The sequence below is a fragment of the Trichechus manatus genome, unplaced genomic scaffold (assembly GCF_000243295.1).
Source record: "Trichechus manatus latirostris isolate Lorelei unplaced genomic scaffold, TriManLat1.0 scaffold00160, whole genome shotgun sequence".
Lineage (NCBI taxonomy): Eukaryota > Metazoa > Chordata > Mammalia > Sirenia > Trichechidae > Trichechus > Trichechus manatus.
Window position 1 is genome coordinate 4,260,037 of NW_004444096.1, and position 19,835 is coordinate 4,279,871.

General features: G+C 42.2%; 1 pseudogene; it reads right to left on the reverse strand.

Annotated features, from left to right (window-relative positions):
- Positions 1-454: 454 nt before the first annotated feature.
- LOC101343901 (MKI67 FHA domain-interacting nucleolar phosphoprotein pseudogene) lies at positions 455-1,201 on the reverse strand (annotated as a pseudogene).
- Between the last annotated feature and the right edge of the window lie 18,634 nt (positions 1,202-19,835).

Consider the following 19,835-nt stretch of genomic DNA (forward strand, 5'->3'; position numbering starts at 1 on the left):
CCTGATACCATGTCCACAGCATGGGAGATGTAGTCTTGCTATCTTTGCTGCTGCTGCTTTTTTTTTTTTTTTAGCAGTGAACGTTCTTATATATTTAGAGTAGCTAATACAAAAGCACGTTTCAAGGCACCATCAACAGTCGAGAAGGCAAAAACCTACTTGTTTCACTTGCGTACAAATAACTGTAGGAAGTCCCTTGCTCGTCACTGTTTGAACAGCAACTAAGCACAACTACAAAACACGCAAAGCAACTGAGAGGAGACTAACAGCGCACGGAGGTAGGGGAGCAGGTCACGGCACACTCCCCGTATTTCAGCAACGGTAGGCAAGCCAGAATTACGGACTGCTTTTATTTTCACCAATGTTTTTCTTCCAAAAATTGTGCCAATGTCTGCATATCACTGCACCTAGTAAGATCTAAAGAGTCAGTCCTAATAATAAAATACATTCAGAATCACTGTGTGTTTTCTCTTCTTCTCCTTTTTTTCCCTGAACGGGTAGGTGTTTGAGTCTCTTGTATTTCTGCTTTTACACCAACTACAGGCTGTTTGAAAGTGATTTCGTTATCTTCGTCATCATCACGCATTGTAGCCACGTCAGACTTTCTCTTCTCCAACAATGTGGGTGTACAGACTGGTGTGGAGCCCTGGCTCTTTGTAGAGTTCTGAAGATCTGCTTTTGAAACTTTTCCTTTTTTCTTTGTCGGTAAAATCAATGATGGAAAATTATAAACTATTCCTTTTTTAGCTAACTTCTTCCTGAATAATTTTTCTTTGTTTTTAAATCGCTTCTCCATCCACAGCTTTTCTGGCAATGTCCGTTTCTCATGGTACCGTTTTCCTGCTGGAAGCGATGGCTTTGAGACTGGAACATCCCAGTCTTTGAAAAGTTCTTCCTGTACCTTTTCAGGTGGCACAAAATGACACTTCAGGAGTCTTCACCAAAAAGGTAGGTGTTCATTGTTTCAGCAACTACCTTGGCAACATCAGCAGACTCAAACTCTACAAAGGCGTAGCCTTTGCTATTTCCAGTCTTATTACTTCTGGACAATTTGAGTCTTGTCACACCGCCAAACTGGGAGAAATACGCCTTGAGTTGGGGGTTCAAAAAGGCCTCGAGGTATGTGGCCCATAGAGACTACTCCAGGAGTAAGGTTTTCTTGCTTTTGAGACTCAGGCAGCTCGGCTTCTTGTGTCACTTGTCTCTTCAGCTTCTGCTTCTGTTTCCTGTGGCCTCTTGGCCCTTGGGCCTCATGCCCGCATCTGCCCTGCTGGGGAAGTGTTCCAATGTTCTGTAGCTCCACCGGTATAAGTGCCCGGAGGCACCCCACTCCCCCAGGAAGCCTCCTGCACACAGGCACTCAGCTCTCTCGCTCTGCGGGTCGGCAAGCCTAGCTCCACCGATAAGTACCCAGAGGCCCCCCACTCCGCCAGGAAGCCTCCTGCACACAGGCACTCAGCTCTCTCGCTCTGCGGGTCGGCTCCAGCACCATCTCGCACTGGTCTCCTGGTTCTGCTGCTGTAGGTTCTCTGCTGCTGTCACTGCTGTATCCGTTGACAGTTACAAAACCGTTTCCACATTTTAGGTGTCTGTTAGAGCAGCACCCCACTCTCTCGGCACCAAACTCTGTCTTGGTCATCTAGTGCTGCTACAACAGAAATACCATAAGTGGATGGTTTTAAGGAAGAGAAGTTTATTTCCTCACAGTCAAAGTAGGCTAAAAGTCCAAATTCAAGGTGTCGGCTCCAGGCGAAGGCTTTCTCTCTCTCGGCCTTCTCATCAGTGTTCCCCCAGACTAGGAGCTTCTCGGCACAGGGACCCCGGTCCAAAGGACGCGCTCTGCTCCCGGCACTGCTTTCTTGATGGTATGAGGTCCCCCGCTATCTTTGCTTCTAAGGAGCATTCTGGTTGTTCTTCTTTCAAGACAGATTTGTTCTTCTTCTGGCAGTCCATAATATAGTCAGTATTTTTTGCCAGCACCATAATTCAAAGGCATCAGTTCTTCTTTGGTCTTTCTTATTCATTGTCCAGCTTTCACACGCATATGAGGTGGTTGAAAATACCACCGCTTGAGTCGGGCACACCTTAGTCCTCAGTACAGACCTTTTAAAGTTTGAGATTTAAGTAAGTAGTCCTGGTACTTACATTAAACACTTTCCCTTCTCTAGGCCTCCATACTTCAGTTGAGGATGCCTCTGGGGATAAAATTCCTTTCAAATGAGGTGATACGTGACCTGAGGAAGCATTGGTGGACATCACAAAGCCTGATGACCTCACAGGGGCACAGAGCGTACAAAGCTGACCTCACGCAAAGTGGGGTCTTCATTGTGTCCTCACTTCTTCCCTTTCTGTGCCGTCAGCATCCTCCTGCCTTCTAACTCCCTCACCTTAGGCTATGAATAATAACAGCAATAGCTGCACCCTTGTGTTGAGCCATAGTATGTACTAACTCCTTTACTTACAATAGATGATTTAATCATTGCAATAGTCTCCCCAAAAACCAATTGCCCGGGAGTCAGTTCTAACTCACGGTGTCCTCATGTGCATTGGAGTAGAACTGTGCTCCACAGGCGTTTCACGGCTTGAGCTTTTGGAAGCAGATCTCTAGGCCTTTCTTCCAAGGTGCCTCAGGGTAGATGTGAACTGCCAACCTTTCAGTTAACAGCTGAGTGCTTAACCATTTGTGCCACCTGGCAACAATCCCAAAGGTAGGTATTATTATTCCCCCCATTTTATGGATAAGAAAACTGAGGCTCATAAAGATTAAGTAACTTGCACAGGATCACATAAATTGCAACCAGCAGAGCGAGGAATTACATTTAAGTCTGTTGGACACCGAAGCCCAGGTGTTTTACCACTCCGCTCAGGTTTTAGTAGGAATGAGTTGTGGCTACTGATGAATTAATTATACCCAGTGAACATACGTTTTAGGCAAGATGTTTTCTACCCTCAGGATTTACATCTGGAGACATTTTATCTTCAATTATGGAAAAATATTGGGCCCCAAATTAAGGCTTAGAGGTGGCAAGAAGGAGAGGGCTGGGTGATAGGTGGGTGAAACCATGAGGCCAGATGTGGTTCAACTGGTTTACTTTTTTAGAACGACTAGAGCGAGTGATCTGAAAAGGTCTGTAGGTTCCGCTCCACCTCCTCCAGAGAGATCCGGAAGGGGAGCTGCTCAGGGCTGCCCATGTCATCCCCCTTCTTCACTCCCCACAAACCTATTTTCAGAACCTGCACATATTTGGCCAACCTTCTGATCAAGTGCCCCGTGGCCCGGGACACCCTGCGACCTAACACAAATGCCTGTGTGGACGCTTTTCCTCCCTGCTGTCTGTCCTCTGTCTGCAAGCCCGACCCTTTTCCCATCCCCCAGTCTCTTTTCCTCATCTGGCACATCTGATGTGACTGAGAATAATACTGATAATAACAATCGAGCAAACACTTGAAAAAACCAGTTGCCATCGAGGCTATTCGGACTCATGATGACCCTGTGCGTGCCAGAGTAGAACTGCTCCTTTCATGGCTGTGACCTTTTGGAAGCAGATCACCAGGCCTGTTTTTTGAGGCTCCTCTAGGTAGACTCGAACCTCCAACCTTTAGGTTGGCAACTGAGTGTGTTAACTGTTTGCACTAACCAGGCCCTCCAGCAAAGACCTAGATTATAGTTACTCTCCAAATGTCATACATACATCAGCTCACTCAATTCTATTGTCTTTAGCCTTTTATAATTTTTTTTCTGTCACATCTCTCTCTTTGCTCTCATCCCAAGATGCATTTCTAGGTTCCTTGTATTCTTTCCACCGTCGATGACAAGAGTTTTGACAACAAACTGTGCTACCAGAATGTATCCTCTTTGTCGACAGAAATACAGGGTTGAGTTCTCTTCTAAATTCCACTGCCCTTCCTGCTTCCCTCCTCGTCCCACCCACCGTCTTCCCCCCGCCTGTCTGAGTAGCGTTGGCCTCGCTCTCCAGGCCTAGGTGCTTGCTTGTGAATTTAATTTTATTGCATCCCTCTAGCCTTCTTCACCCTTGACCACATATTTGCAGAACTGTGATTGTCTCTCCAAACTGGCTCCAAATGCTCCTTCTCTTCTTTATTTACCTTCAGGGAGTAAGGTCACCAGTCCTGAAACCCGATGCTGGCTGCAGACACTACCCTCTCCCTTCTCTCAGGCTCTGCTGTTGACTAACTCGTAAATTGGGGATGGCCATACGTTGGTGACAGGTGCTCCCCACACCCTGTCACTCTCTTCACACTGAGGAAGGTCTGCGGGCCACACTGAGGCTCCTCGAGGTCTCCCCTCCCCTCCTGCTCCCTCAGAGAGAAAAAGGAAAACGCTCACCAGAGTTTCAGGAGCTCGCAGGGCCAAAGAACAAAACAAAGAAAATCTGTTTCCAACACACCATGAGTCACCGTGAAACACATACCATCCTTTCCACGGTTGTGATAAATACGAGGTGTGCTGAAATGGGAGAGCAGAAAGTTGGGACTCGAGAGGACGTGACTTGGATTTAATAGAACAAACTACGACATGAAATCTGTCTTATTAAAGTTAATTAAAGGAAGTGGAAATGGTCATCTATTAACAGAATCCAGCCTCCAAGGAATTCTTTGTGAACACAGATCCATTTGTACATATAAGTGGGTATTATGTGTGTGGATGTACAGTGTGTGGCTGTATTTATATACGACATCTTCTGATTCAAATAATAAGTTGTAAAGGGATTTTTTTCTTGTTCGTGAATGAATTTATACAAAGAATGTTATAAAGGTATAAAATAGTGTTTGAGTGTGTGGTTAATGTATACTGCCTAATGTAAAGAATAACATTTTATAAAATTTATCCTAAATTAAAATAGCTGGCACACTCATGCACACACATACACACAAGTATTCCAGTTTTCCCATATTACGTACCCCACAATCAACACAGGACACTATTTTAAAAGGACAATATCCAAAGACATTAAAGAATCCCTTACAGACTGCTGTTGTCCAGATTACTAGGAGTGCCTGGGTGAAGCAAATAACCAAATAACCAAAAGGTTGGCAGTTCAAAGCCACCCAGAGGCACCTTGGAAGTAAGGCCTGGCAATCTGCTTCCGAAAGGTCACAGCCTTGAAAACCCTATGGAGCAGCTCCACTCTGCTCACGTGGGGTCCCCATGAGTTGAAATCAACTGAACAGCCACTAACAACAGCAGTATCTTAAAAAAATCAAATACGATGAGGTTGGGCTGTCTTAATATCAAAAATTAAAAAACAAGAATGTAAACTCAAAGGCAGAAATGGTTACCCATGCTGCCTCAAAACATCTTAAAAAAAAAAAGTGAGTGTGCTTTTGAATACAGTCTGTTATAAGTTTTGCATTTAAGTTCTTTATTTTTTAGCTTCAACTTTACCTTTAGAGAATTGGGGCTGTTAGAACAGATATGGGCTGGGCTCCTCTGAATAATTTCTGCTTTTATGGAAGGCTGAACCCTTGAAGTGTATGAGTTCAAGGTAACAAAGGTGGAGAAAGAAGGGACAAGGAAGATGCTTTCTTAACTGAATCCCATAATACCAAGGTTTCCGGAGATGTGAGGGGAAGGTAGGGCAGACAGAGTTATTTCTGGGAGTGGCACAACAAAAAGCAACTCCAGCTCTAGGGCTAGGGAAACAGGAAAAGGAATACACCCGGCTACGTGTTTATGTCTGCCGATGCACACCTCCTCCTGCGTTTCCCATGGATGGGGCAGTTCCTGTGATTGAGATCCTAAGGGCAAGCGAGAGGTCAAGAAGTACCATGAAGGCAATAGGACACAGTGAGCCAGGAGAGAAGCCATAATCACAATATGGCAGATCGGGAGACTGGCCACCTAGGAAGGCAAAGTGCGACCAGACATGTGGGGTGGAGTGTGGAAAGCAAGGTGTAGGGTGGGGATGAAAAGGAGATCAGACATGAAGCAGTCGGGAAAGAGAAAAGGCAGGGACACAGAGTGGGATTGGTTCAAGAGAGTAACATGGATACTTGGTTGCCTTTGGGGCCTGCGTTTCACTGTGCAAGACCAGAGAGGAACTTCAAGGGCCTTGCCCCTTTTGGACAAGACATGTCTACCAATGGCTACCGAGCACGTCCCCCTACCCTGGTCCTGGCAAGCATCATTAGTTTTTAAACCAATCCCTGACGCCACTCACTCCAGAGAGGTGTCTACGTGAGAAGCAGCCTGACTGAGAATCAGCATTGGCAATTTGAATCACCTACTTTTGTGACTTTTGACTTGAAGCTTCTGTTGAAACCAAGTGACCTGTCACCAGGCCTCTGAAGGATGACCACCCCTTTCACATTAGCTCCCAAAGTGAACTTCATATATACTAAAAACTCACTGCCATGGAGTTGATTCTAACCCATGGCTACCCTACGTGTGTCAGAGTACAACTCTGCTCCATAGGGTTTTCAATGGCTCCTTTTTCAGAAGTAGATCACCAGGCCTTTCTTCCAAGTCATCTCTGGGCAGACTCAAACCTCCAACCTTTCAGTTAGCAGCCAAGTACGTTGCATTAACTATTTGCACTACACACCTTGTGTTTTAAGGTAGACCACCTCAAACATGCTAGCATAGATTGAATTGTGTCCCCTAAAATGTGTCAACTTGGCTAGGCCATGATTCCCTGTATTGTGTGATTGTCCACCATTGTGTCATCTGATGTGATTTCCCTGTGTGTTGTGGATCCTACCTCTATGATGTTAACGAAGCAGGATTACAGGCAGTTATGTTAATGAGGCAAGACCCAATCTACAAGATTAGGTTGTGTTTTAAGCCAATTTTTTTTGAAATATAAAGAAGAGAAGCAAGCAGAGACACAGGGACCTCATACCACCAAGAAAGCAGCATTGGGAGCAAAGTGTGTCCTTTGGACTAGGAGTTCCCATGCAGAGAAGCTCCTAGACCAGGGGAAGAGTGATGACAAGTACCTTCCCCAGAGTCGACAGAGAGAGAAAGCCTTCCCCTGGAGCTGATGCCCTGAGTTTGAACTTCTAGCCTACTAGACTGCGGGAGAATAAATTTCTGTTTGTTGAAGCCATCTGCTTGCAGTATTTCTGTTACAGCAGCACTAGATAACTAAGATACATACTCTCTAAATTTAGTGAAAATATGAACATTCATTTGGGGCACAAATATTTTGATATGTAATTTATACACTATATCACATAGAAATTATCAATTATGTGTAGTTTAAGCATTTAAAATTTGGTTGCAATATCAATATTTCTTGTGACATAAAATGAAAACAGACCAATTTAGAAAATACATATGAATAATTCTAAAAATGAAAAATAGCCTTATTAATTCTGAAAACAAAACAGCACTCAGACACATTGTTTTCATCACGTGGAAACAAATTTAACCTTTTCTATTTCGTCAGTATTGTTATTTGGTAGAGTTGATTTCAGTCGATTTATAGGAAGATCTGTATGGCGTAGAACACAGACATTAGCCTAACTAGCAATATTTGTTTTGCTATAAACAAATAATAATAAATTGGGAAAAAAGAGAAACCTACTTAACTATCTTCAGCCTTTTTTCCTCTGCACCTGTCAGAGGTCTGTGCACACCTGAAGCAGAACAGCTTTCATGTAGCTTTTCAATTATTAGGATTCATAATTTACATGCTAAATGCTTGTCTTTGTGAAAGTCCCGAGTATCCTTCACGAGGCATTGTAGAAGAGTTTACCCTTCCGGAACTACCATGGCTAAGAAAATCATGTTTATCTTTAAGAGATCAATACAAGGGAAAATAAAAGCTTTCAAAATAATGCCACGTAGTGGTCAGGATGATCTTGCTCCTCCGCTCCACTGTATGGTCGTAACAGTTGCATGTCAAGCTCAGGTTTCAACTGATGAGTGATAGGTCTGATTCAGTAACCAAATCAACGGTCTGTTGCTCAGATATTTCCCATTAGATTAACAACTAAATTGGTCCAATCCATTATTAATTTAGCAACTTACAAAGGTCAGTCTAGGAATTACTCAAGTTTATATGCTACTTCGAGCATCTTCCCAACTCATGATTATAAATATCAACCTATCAAAAAAAAAACAAAAAAAATGAGGAGGAGATCCTTTGAAATGGTGTTTTGCTAGTTGACTCGCCTAAACCAAAAAGATGGCTTTTGAACCATACCAAAAATTTTCAAATCAAATTACTATACACTATGGAGCCCTGGTGGCACAGTGGTTAAAAGCTCAGCTGTGAACAAAAAGGTTGGCACTTAGAATCCACCGGCTGCTCCTTGGAAGCCGTACGGGGCAGTTCTGCTCTGTCCTATAGGGTTGCTATGCGTTGGAATTGACTCGACGGCAGCGTTTTTTGTTTTTTAACAGAGAGTCCCTGGGTGGTGAAAACAGTTAACGTGCTTGGCTGCTAAATGGAAGGCTGAAGGTTCAAGTCCACCCAGAGGCACCTTGGAAGAAAGACCGGGCCATCTTCTTCTGAAAAATCAGCCATTGGAAACCCTGTGGAGCACTGTTCTACTCTCGCGCTCATGGGGTCGCCATGAGTTGGAGTCAGCTTGACAGCAACTGGTTTCAGTTAGAGGGAGACTGAACTGAAGGCAGGAGTGGGGAGAAGGGATTAGCTCCTTCCCGTCTGCCTCGTGCCTTGTCAGTGTCACCTCAGCAATGGCCCTTCACTCTGGACGGTGGCAGTTGGTTTCAGCAGCAGTTAAGTTTCAGTCTCCAGCTGTTTACCCACACCCCAAAACAAGCCTCTTCACCCCTCCCCTCGGAGGTAGCAGCACCAGCCCTGGTGGGGTCCCCTCACTATAGGTCTGGGTCCCAATTCTGTAAGGCTCCTTCCCCAAGCTTCCAGGTTATAATCACTCCAACCTCTTCCCTGTGTTCCTCCAGCCCTAGGGATGTTAGCTGCTTCCTGTAGTTATTATGCAGGTTTTATTTCAGAGTCTTCTTTAAGTGCTTTCAGTTCTCCGATGCCTGTTTAACCAATTCCTTGTATTAAGTTCTCTCTGCTGAATAACTAGGGTAGTTTCTGTTTTCCTGACTGGTACAAAAAATCTGGAAATAACATTGTCTGTATATTGAATACGACCATATGAAACTATGTAAAAACATATGTAGAAGAAAAAGTACTAGAAAGAAGTTACCAAAATTCTAATAATGATTGTCTTAGACGGATGAGTGATTTTCTTCTTCCTTCATTTCTACTTTCTAGATTTTTTGTGATGTGTTTTCATTACTTTCATAGTAAAAATATAATGCGTGATTATAACCTTGTCATTAAACTGTTACATTCATTTCCCCAAATAAATTAGTTGGCAAAAATATAAATATATATATACATATATATATATGTATATGTATATATATGTATCTTGGCTGAAAGCAGAGAACACCAGAAAGATATTTACCTGCGTTTTACTGACTATGCAAAGGCATTCGACTGTGTGGATCATAACAAATTATGGATAACATTGTGAAGAATGAGAATTCCAGAACACTTAATTGTGCTCATGCAGATCCTGTACATAGACCAACAGGCAGTTGTCTGAACAGAAAAAGGGTATAATGCATGGTTTAAAATCAGGAAAGGTATGCGTCAGGGGTGTACCTTTCACCATACTTATTCAGTCTGTATGCTGAGCAGATAATTTGAGAACTTGAAACATATGAAGAAGAACGTGACATCAGGATTAGAGGAAGATGCATTAACAACCTGTGATATGCAGATGACACCACCTTGCTTGCTGAAAGTGAAGACTTGAAGCACTTACTGATGAAGATCAAAGACTACAGCTTCAGTATGGATTACACCTCAACATAAAGGAAACAAAAATCCTCACAACTGGACCAGTAAAAATCACCATGATAAATGGAGAAAATATTGAAGTTGTCAAGGATTTCATCTTACTTGGATCCATAATCAACACCCATGGAAGCAACAGTCAAGAAATCAAAGGATGGGAGGCGGAGCCAACATGGTGCTATAGACAGAAGCACCATGCCATCCCTCTGCAGCAAAGACCCAAAAAACTAATTAAACAGACATCAGTCTTGGAACCCTAAGCACCAAATGAAGGAATAAAGAATTCAATCATGCACCGAATGGAACAAGAAACTGATGGAGAACAGGTAGTGAGGAGAGCTACTGAGTAGAGGTCCCCAACAGCTAATGTGGCCAGATTTGCCACCTTGGACTACAGCCACCAAAGAACACAGACAGGGAATACAGAAGGTACCTCCACAGAGCTTCCAGCAAGAGACGGAGCACCCAGTAACCAGGGATATTCACTTTCCCACCCTGACCCTTCTTCCCTCTACATGGTCTCTGCTGCTTTCCTATGGGTCACAGTCGCTCAGCCAGAGAGACACCAGCTCACTGCCACCGGGGTCTGCCCCACCCCCACTGGCCAGCCCCTTCAGCACCATTTTTTTGTTTTTTGTTTTGTTTTTGGTCTGTATTTTTGTTTGTTTACTTTTTGATATATAGATATATATATATTTTGGCTTTTTTGGTTGCTTTTCTCTCTCTCCCCTCCTTCCTTTCCTTTCTCCCACTCAGCTAACTCCGTGTGCTATCCCCTCCCCTTCTTGATGGGCTGTGATTTTTTTGGTTTGTTTGCTTTGTTCTTTTTCTGTTTGTTTATTTTTTTATTTTTTGACTTTTTTTTGCTGCTTCTCTCTCTTTCGCTTCCTTCCTTTCCTTTCTGCTGCTCCGTTAGCTCCATGTGCCATCCCCTCCCCTTCTTGATGGGCTGTGATTATTTTGGTTTGTTTGCTTTGTTCTTTTTTTTCTGTTTCTTCTCTGTCTCTACTTCCCTTACTTTCCTTTCTCCCATCCACCCTGCCTTTTGCACCACCCCTACCCCTTCTGGAGGGGTCATGCTGCACAGCTCGGTTGGAGTGTCACTGCACATAGTCTCCCTGGTTCTGTGCTGCCATCACTGACTGGATGCCTCAGCGCCATTTTATTTATTTACTTTTGCTTTTGTTTATTTGTTTCTTCTCTTTCCCTTCCTTCCTTTCTGTTCTCCCATCCACCCAGCCCCATGTGCTGCCCCCACCTTCTTGGCAGGCTGTGTTGTACTGCTCAACTGGACAGCCTCTGGCACATGGTCTCCCCAGGTCTGCACTGCCGCAACAGGCTGGCTCCCTCAGTGCCATATTTTTTATGTTTCTTTATCTTTCCCCTTTTCCTTTTCCTTCTCCCTCCCATTTAGGCCCTGTGCTGCCTCTGCTCCTTCCTGACTAGCCATGCCGTGTCACCTGGTGAGAGAGATATCAGCTCACCACCATCCCAACTCCGCCCCGCACCCACCAGCTGGCTTCCCCACCACCATATTTTGTTGTTGTTGTTTTTTATTTCTGTTTGTTTGATTGTTGCTTTCTTCTCTCTCTTTCCCCTCTTTCCTTTCCTTTCTCTCACCCACCTAGCCCCATATGCCACCTACACCCCTTCTTGACATCTGAGCCATACTGCTTGGCCAGAGAGCCACCAGCACAAGGCCTCATCATCTCTGCCCCACCCCCACCCACCAAATCGTACTGCACCATCGTTTTATTTACTTTTTCTTTTTTCTTCAGTTTTTGCTTTTGTTTCTGTCCTTATTTCTCTTATTTCACCCATCCACTTAACTCTGCACATCACATCCTCTCCTTTCCCTCCTGCCTATCTGCACCATGTGCCAAGTGCCACGCCCCCAAGTGGTACTGATGTGGTCCCCTGGACCCCAACCTGCACTGCTCACTAGCCCCACCCCATTGCCCCCAGTTTGTGCCACAAACTACTCATCCCCACCCCTCCACCCCCACTGGACCCACCCTGTTGCACCATAGCTGAGTGACCGCCCCTGCCCACCTGGAAAAAGTGGTGAGAAGTATCGTGCCCACAGATGAGCAAGCAACAAAACACACCCAGCCCCTCTACCCAGACAAAACCAAATAAAACAAAAAAGCAGGACAAAACAAATCTACAATCAATGAATGAAGAAAATAATTTCTTAATGTCCTAAAGACAACAGACAATATCAAAACATACAAAAAAACATGACAGCATGGCTCTAGAAAGTGACCAATATAGAACACCGGACGAGCTTCTGCTAGAAGAAAAAAAGTACTGAAACTACCTGATAGGGAATTCGGAACTCTAATATTCAGGATTCGCCAACAGATAAAGGAAAATGCAGACAAAAACAAGGAAAAAATAGACAAAATCATGGAAAAGACAGACAAAACAATGGAAGAATTCAGGAAAATACTACAGGAACAAAATGTCAAAATAAATAAACAACTAGAAATCATACAAAAACAGCAATTAGAAATCCAAAAGATACACAAGAAGATTTCAGAAATGGACAGTGCAATACAAGGTTTTAGGAGCAAATTTGAAACAATGGAAGACAGGTTCAGTGAAATTGAAGACAAATCCTTGGATACCATTTTGAGGAAATATTAGAAAAAAGAATGAAGAAAAATGAAGAAACCTGAGAATGATATGGGACACAATCAAAAGCAAAAACTTTGCTGTGATTGGAATTCCAGAACAGGGGGAGAAAATGGAAAACACAGAGAGGATCATTGAAGAATTGCTGACATAAAACTTCCCTAATATCATGAAAGACAAAAAGCCCACCATACAAGAAGCTCAACGAACCCCGTATAGGATAGACCCCAAAAGAAAAACACCAAGACATAACATAATCACACTTGCTAAAACCAAGGACAAAAGAAGAATCATGAGAGCAGCTCGAGAAAAACAGAAAGTCACATACAGAGGGGAAACAATAAGACTAAGCTCTGATTACTCCACAGAAACCATGCAGGCAAGAAAGCAATGGGATGACATACATAAAATCCTAAAAGAAAAAGACTGCCAACCAAGAATAATATATCCCACAAAGCTGTCCCTCAAATATGATGGTGAAATTAGGGCATTTCAAGATAAACTGAAATTAAGGGAATATGTAAAAACCAAACCAAATTTACAAGAATTGTTAAAGGGAGCCCTTTGGTTAGAGAACCAACAACATCAGACAACAACCTGAATCTAGCGCATAAGACATCACCGACCAGTTACCAACCTAGATAATGAACTCTCAAGGATAAAGCAAAACTATAAACATTACCAAAGGGAACCAGAAAGGTCAATCTGTAACAAAACAAGACTAAATGAGCACATCAGCTCAGGGGCAGGGACAAGAAGTCAGGAGAGGATAGGAAAGCTGGTAACAAGGAATCCAATTTCTAGAGGGGGAGTGTTGACATGTCATGGGGTTGGCAACCAATGTCATAAAACAATATGTGTATTAATTGTTTAATGAGAAACTAATTTGCTCGTAAACCTTCATTAAAGTACAATAAAAGAAAAACAAAAAAAGAAATCAAATGACGCATTGCATTGGGCAAATCTGCTGCAAAAGACCTCTTTACAGTGTTAAAACAGGAAAGATGTCACTTTGAAGACTAAGGTGCACCTGATCCATGCCATCATATTTTCAGTTGCCTCACAAGCCTGCGAAAGCTGGACAATGAATAAGGAAGACCAAAGAAGAATTGATGCATTTGAATTGTGGTGTTGACAAAGAATATTAAGTATACCATGGACTGCCAGAAGAATAAACAAATCTATCTTGGAAGAATTGCATCCAGAATGCTCCGAAGAAGCAAGGATCACAAGACTTCATCTCACATAATTTAGGCACGTTATCAGGAGAGACCAGTCCCTGGAGAAGGACATCATGCTTGGTAGAGAGTCAGCGAAAAAGAGGAAGACCCCCAGTGAGATGGACTGACACACTGGCTACAACCATGGGCTCAAACACAGCAACAATTGTGGAGATGGCGCAGGACAGGGCAGTGTTTCGTTCTGTTGTACGCAGGGTCACTATGAGTCAGAACTGACTCGATGGCACCTAACAACAACAACTACACACACACACACACACACACACACACACACACACACACACGGAGCTCTAACGGTGCAGTGGTTAAGAATTCGGCTGCTAACCACAAGGTCTGCAGTATGAATCCCCCTGCCACTCCTTGGAAGCCCTTTGGGGCAGTTCTACCCTGTCCTATAGTATCCCTCTGAGTTGAAATCGACTCGACAGGAATTTTTTTTTTTTAAATGGGATACATATATATACACATATATATATATATCCATATATATACACATACATTCATACATACATATATTTCTGTATCTGTATATGAGATGATTTGATTCTAAGTTAAAGGGTAAAGGATATGGAGCTCCTGAAGTGAGTCTGGCCTGTAAAACCAGATGAATTATAATCTGGGTAATGAAAAGTGGTTGCTAATGTGAGCACAATTCCACAAGGGATGACTTTGGAGAAAGAGGAGCAGTACCGGAAGACTAGAATGAAGCAAGTGATGTTACAGGTTTCCAAGAGAGGGAAATGGCATATTTCAGAAATTACAAAATGACAAGGTTGATGGGACTCTCCAGCAAATTCTGCAACAGCTGTTACATAGATGACTCATGAACACTGGGTTTGCAAAGACCAAATTATGCCAAGTTCACCTCATTTCCATTTTTTTGTTGGGTTATTACGTGGTTTGATCATGTATTCTTTGGTTTATTCATTCTCTCATACAACAGACATTTATTACATAACTACTATGTTCCAGGAATTGTCTTGGCAGTGAAAATAGAAAGATGAGCTTCTAGTAGGAGAAACAAGTACATGACATTAGGATGCTGTCAACATATGCCTTAGAAAACAAATCCTTCTAACTTAAAGCTATTTTTTAAAAACCAGTGATATACAAAATAGACACCTGTACCTCATCCCTGAGCCTCACACTTCACTCTCCCCACCTCCACATCTGGTGGGGGATGCGTTGGAGACAGTGGGGACCAGGGAGATCACACTGGCAATCACTCTCATTTGAGATAAGGTAGGGATTGGCACAGAGTGGGAGTTAAAGAAGGATCAGGGTGGGGTGGGGTTAGGCGCCATCTGGCAGCCAAAACACATAAAACCAGGAGACATATGTTTCTCACACTTGCTCATCTCAGTAGAGGCCATCAATCATTCTAAATAAGATGTCTGTTGGTTCTCTTGATTTCACATGAATTTTGAATGGTCCCCATATCAGATTCTTTGAATTTTCCCTTAAGGTTGCAGTGGCCAAACACATTTAATTTCTAGTAATAAACTAATTCAGATGTTTAGTCATGGAACATATTCCATTTTCCACACAGACACTACTGCTTTTTCTATATTCTTTCTGATTCAGCTGTCCTTACTGATTAAGTATATATAGGACATCAGGGTTGGGGGATAGTTGTCCATAATATGATCTTCTATTCTCAGCTCTAGAATAAATTTCTAAGTATTCTTTTTGTACTCCCAATAGTATACCTACATCTTAGCGAATATTCGAAAACTCCATTATAATGATAGTTGGAGGAACAACCCTAAAACCTCTTAGAAGTTCACCCAGGTATTGACTTTAAAGTATCTTTTCTCTTTTTTGTTCCCTAGTAATAGGTTATACTTAAAAAAATTACAAGCGATTTAGAAATGAATTAAGTGGAAAGTGAAAGTTTCCCGTAATTGGCAGTGGGGGGTGAGAGATGGAATAAAGGAGAGGGTTCAGCTGAGTGAAATACTTGGTGATTTTCACTTTTTGACTTGGCCAAATTAAAGGGCTGCGTGAAAACGCTCTACTTCTGGGGAGACAAAACCCCTAAGCAAAACTTTGTCATAACGTTCGTAATCAAGGACCAAGAAGAAAATGACTTTCCGTGTGTGGAGGAGTCAGGAAGACATCCCTGAGGAAGTGACACCTGAGTCTGATCTCTGATGTGGAGGAGGGCGGGTGTGGTAAGGCAGGGAAACTTGTTCAGAGAACAATGAGCAGCAGGGGAGGGTTGCAGGAGATGGTGGGTGAGTCTTGAGGCTGGAGGTTGGGGTTGAAGCATAGCTTCATATTACCATGCACTAAGCAACACTAACAAACACCAATTTATTTATAACTCACCATATATCAGACCACGTTGTTGTTGATGTTAGCTGCCATTGAGTCTGTCCCCGACTCTTAGCGACCCCATGTATTACAGAGTAGAACTGCTCCATGAGGTTTTCTTGGCTGTAATCTTTACAGAAGCAATTTGTCAGGTCTTTTTTCTGGGGAGCTGCTGGATGGGTTCCAACCACCATCCTTTAGGTGAGCATCCTATTGCAAACCACTGACGCCACTCAGGATCCTTTATCAAATCATTAGGTGACTTACAGAAATGCATGCAATTTAAGAAGAGAAAGTACAAATAAGTAACTTGTGAACTTGGGAAACGAGGAGAAGGGAAGGAAAAATAAGATTAACCCATGAGTAAGGTTGTTCCAAAATAAATATTTGTTGAAGTGAAATGATACACAAAAATATTTGTAAGAGTTCCTTTGCATTTGCTGGAGATAGACCACAAGTTTTGTTCTAAGCCTCCAGGGGCACGCACACGGACATAACTCTGATTACTTTGTCAATTACATAAAGATACTAACCAATTGACCAAGTAAAGCACAACTATTCCTGATACTGAATCCAGAGAGAATTTTTTGTTATGGGTTTTCATAAAGAAGGCACTGAATAATATAGAGAGAAGTATCCCAGTAGCATTTTTAAAATTAAAAATGCAATGAGTTTTATGGAAATATTTCTTATATCAACTCTCAGAGAGGTTGGGGTCAAAACACTACCACCCAATTCAGTAAAAGAAACTCTATGGGAGTAGCCATCATATGGTATGAGTATATAACTTATCCTGAGGAAAATTTTAGAGTAGTAGTTCTTAATCTCTTCTGAGAGTTGTGGAGTTCTTTGGAAAAATTTTCATTCATTCATTTTTTAAAACAAATATGTATAAAGATTTCACTCTGTTGCAGGCTGTGGCAGCCGTGGAAATATGCTGCTCAAATCTCCTGCTGTGGGGAGCCCAGTTGCCTTCCACTTGGATCCCCCACCAAGTTCTCTACAAGGCCACCACTTCCTGGATTACTCTAGCCAATGACTCAGCATGAAATTGTTGCCAACCTATTCCTGCAGGAGATAGGACTCCTCTGAAGTGCAGCTTGGGCCTGGGGACTTCCTCTGGATCTGGCTAAAACTTTCTTAGAACTGCTCTGCAATCTGAAATTTTTCCCACCGAATCTTTTCCTTTCTTCTTTCACAGGTATCAGCCTGCACTGTGTTCTAAAGCCTTTACCTGCCCATTGGTTTCTCCCTTTTATTTCCCAATTAATAGGTATTTCCCCCAAATAATTTCTCTAATCCCATCTTGGCATCTCCTTTTCTGAGGGCCCAAGCTAACCCCCACAGGCTGAGGATTCAACAGTTACCATGAAAGCCAGAGACCCTGCTCTCGTGGAGCTTACATTCTAATAGGACGAGACAGACTACAGACAAGGCAACGAACACATAACTGAGGTTATTTCCAGAGAGCAGTTAGTACTCTGAAGGAAACAAAGCTGGGCTATGAGATGAAGGAGGGAGAAGCCCACTTTAGACTGGGTAGTCAGGGATGGCCTCATTTAGTCAGCTGATATCTACATGTCAGAGATATGTTCAAGGGCTTGAAAGAATGTGCTTGGCATGTTCCAGGACAGGTGTGTGTGGTGAGCAGAAGGAGGTGAGCAGAGAGAACAGTGCTAGGACGGGACATCGGCGTGGTTGGCAGGGGCTAGGTCACGTGCGTCAAGGAAAGGAGTTCAGACTGTATGCTAATTGTGACAGGGGAAATAAAGAGCACGGGTATAATTTTAGCGACCTTACAGACTTCCTGAAGCTTATCCATAGGCTGTAGACTCTAAATTATAACTGGAATTCATGTTTTGGGCAATTTTTCATAAACATGGCCTTTCTTATTATCTAAAAAATAAGGTGATTTCTTTTGAAAATACGCTACATCTTTACTGTAAAAAATGGCTAAATATAAATAAAAAGACAAAGAAAGTAAAATTATCCCAAATCTCACTACCTAGAAATGACTATTGATAATATTTGGATGAATATCCTCTACTGATGTTTATACAATTCTTATTTATAGAAATAGATCTAAGTACATACTTTTACATGTTCTCCATACATGTATTTACTATATACGCTATTCTGCAACTTGCTTTTTATCACCCATCAATACTTATCAATATGTTTTGAATATATAAAATATTTCATTGATTCTAAAGTGTGTTTATTCTATCTAATTTTTTTTTAGATTTTAACACTACTGAAATTGGGTTGCATCTTATACTTGGTGGTATCTGGCCAATCAGCGGTCATGACCTAGTTGCCACAGCAGGCACATTCACCAAAAAATAAAAAACTCCACCAGCATCAAAATGTACAGCCTGGCTTTTAATGGCTTGGGAGAAAATCCTCAAACAAGAGGTGAATGCTCTCCTAACCTTTAGGAACCAAATTATCCTTGGAAGCATTTTGTTGGAAGTGAATCTAAAGTGGTTTGCCAATATTCCCAGAGCAGGAGTCCAAAGCTGGCTAGTTCTACATAACTGCAAAGCCATCTTAGGAGCCCAGTACCAATAGCTTTTAGTTCTTTTATGGAGTCTTAATAAACTCAGCATCAAAGCATTCTTGATGGCACTGAGGACAATACTGTGTAAAAATATATGGATACTGATATTCTAATTAAGTATTCAGAAGAGTTGGACTCTAAAGTGAAGAAGCTTTCAGAACGTATTAATCAATTTATTATGCTTATATTTTTCCTTCATATACACATAACAGCCACCACTCGTCTGTTAGTTTGTGGTACTATGGTGACTTGTGTGTTGCTGTGATGCTGAAAGCTATGACACTGGTATTTTAAATATCAGCAGGGTCACATCCATGGTGGACAGGTTTCCGCCGAGCTCCCAGACCCAGACAGATTAGGAAGAACCTGGTGATCTACTTCCAGAAAATTGGTCAATGAAAACCTTATGGATAGTAGCGGAACATTGTCTGATATAGTGCCAGAAGGTGAGCCCCTCAGATTGGAAGACACTCAAAATGCAACTTAGGAAGAGCTGCCTCTGCAAAGTAGAGTCGACCTTAATGACATGGATGGAGGCAAGCTTTCAGGACATTCATTTGCTGATGTGGCGTGACTCAAAATAAGAGGAAACAGCTGCAAACATCCATTAGTAATCAGAACATGGAATACGCTAAGTATGAATCAAGGGAAATTGAAAGTTCTCAAAGTGAAATGGAATGTTTGAAGATTGATATCCTAGGTATTAGTGAGCTTAAAAAGACTCATATTGGCCACTTTGAATCAGACAATCATATGGTCTGCTATGCCGGGCATGATAAATTGAAGAGGAATGGCAATCACATTCATTGTCCAAAAGTACATTTCAAGATCTATCCTGAAGTACAATGCTGTCAGTGACAGGTAATATCCATATACCTACAAGGAAGACCAGTTAACATGACTTATTCAAATTTCTGCACCAACCCCTAAGCCCAAAGATGGAGAAATTGAAGATTTTTACCGACTTCTGCAGTCTGAAACTGATCAAACATGCAATCAAGATGAATTGATAATTACTGGTGATTGGTATGTGAAAGTTGGAAACAAGAAAGATCAGTAGTTGGAAAATATGGCCTTGGTGATAGAAACGATGCCAGAGACTGCATGATAGAATGTTGCAAGACCAACTACTTATTCATTGCAAATATCTTTTTTTTCAAAAACATAAACGGCAACGATACATGTGGATCACAACAGATGGAATACACAGGAATCAAACTGACTACATCTGTGGAAAGAGACAATGGAGAAGCTCAGCATCATCAGTCAGAA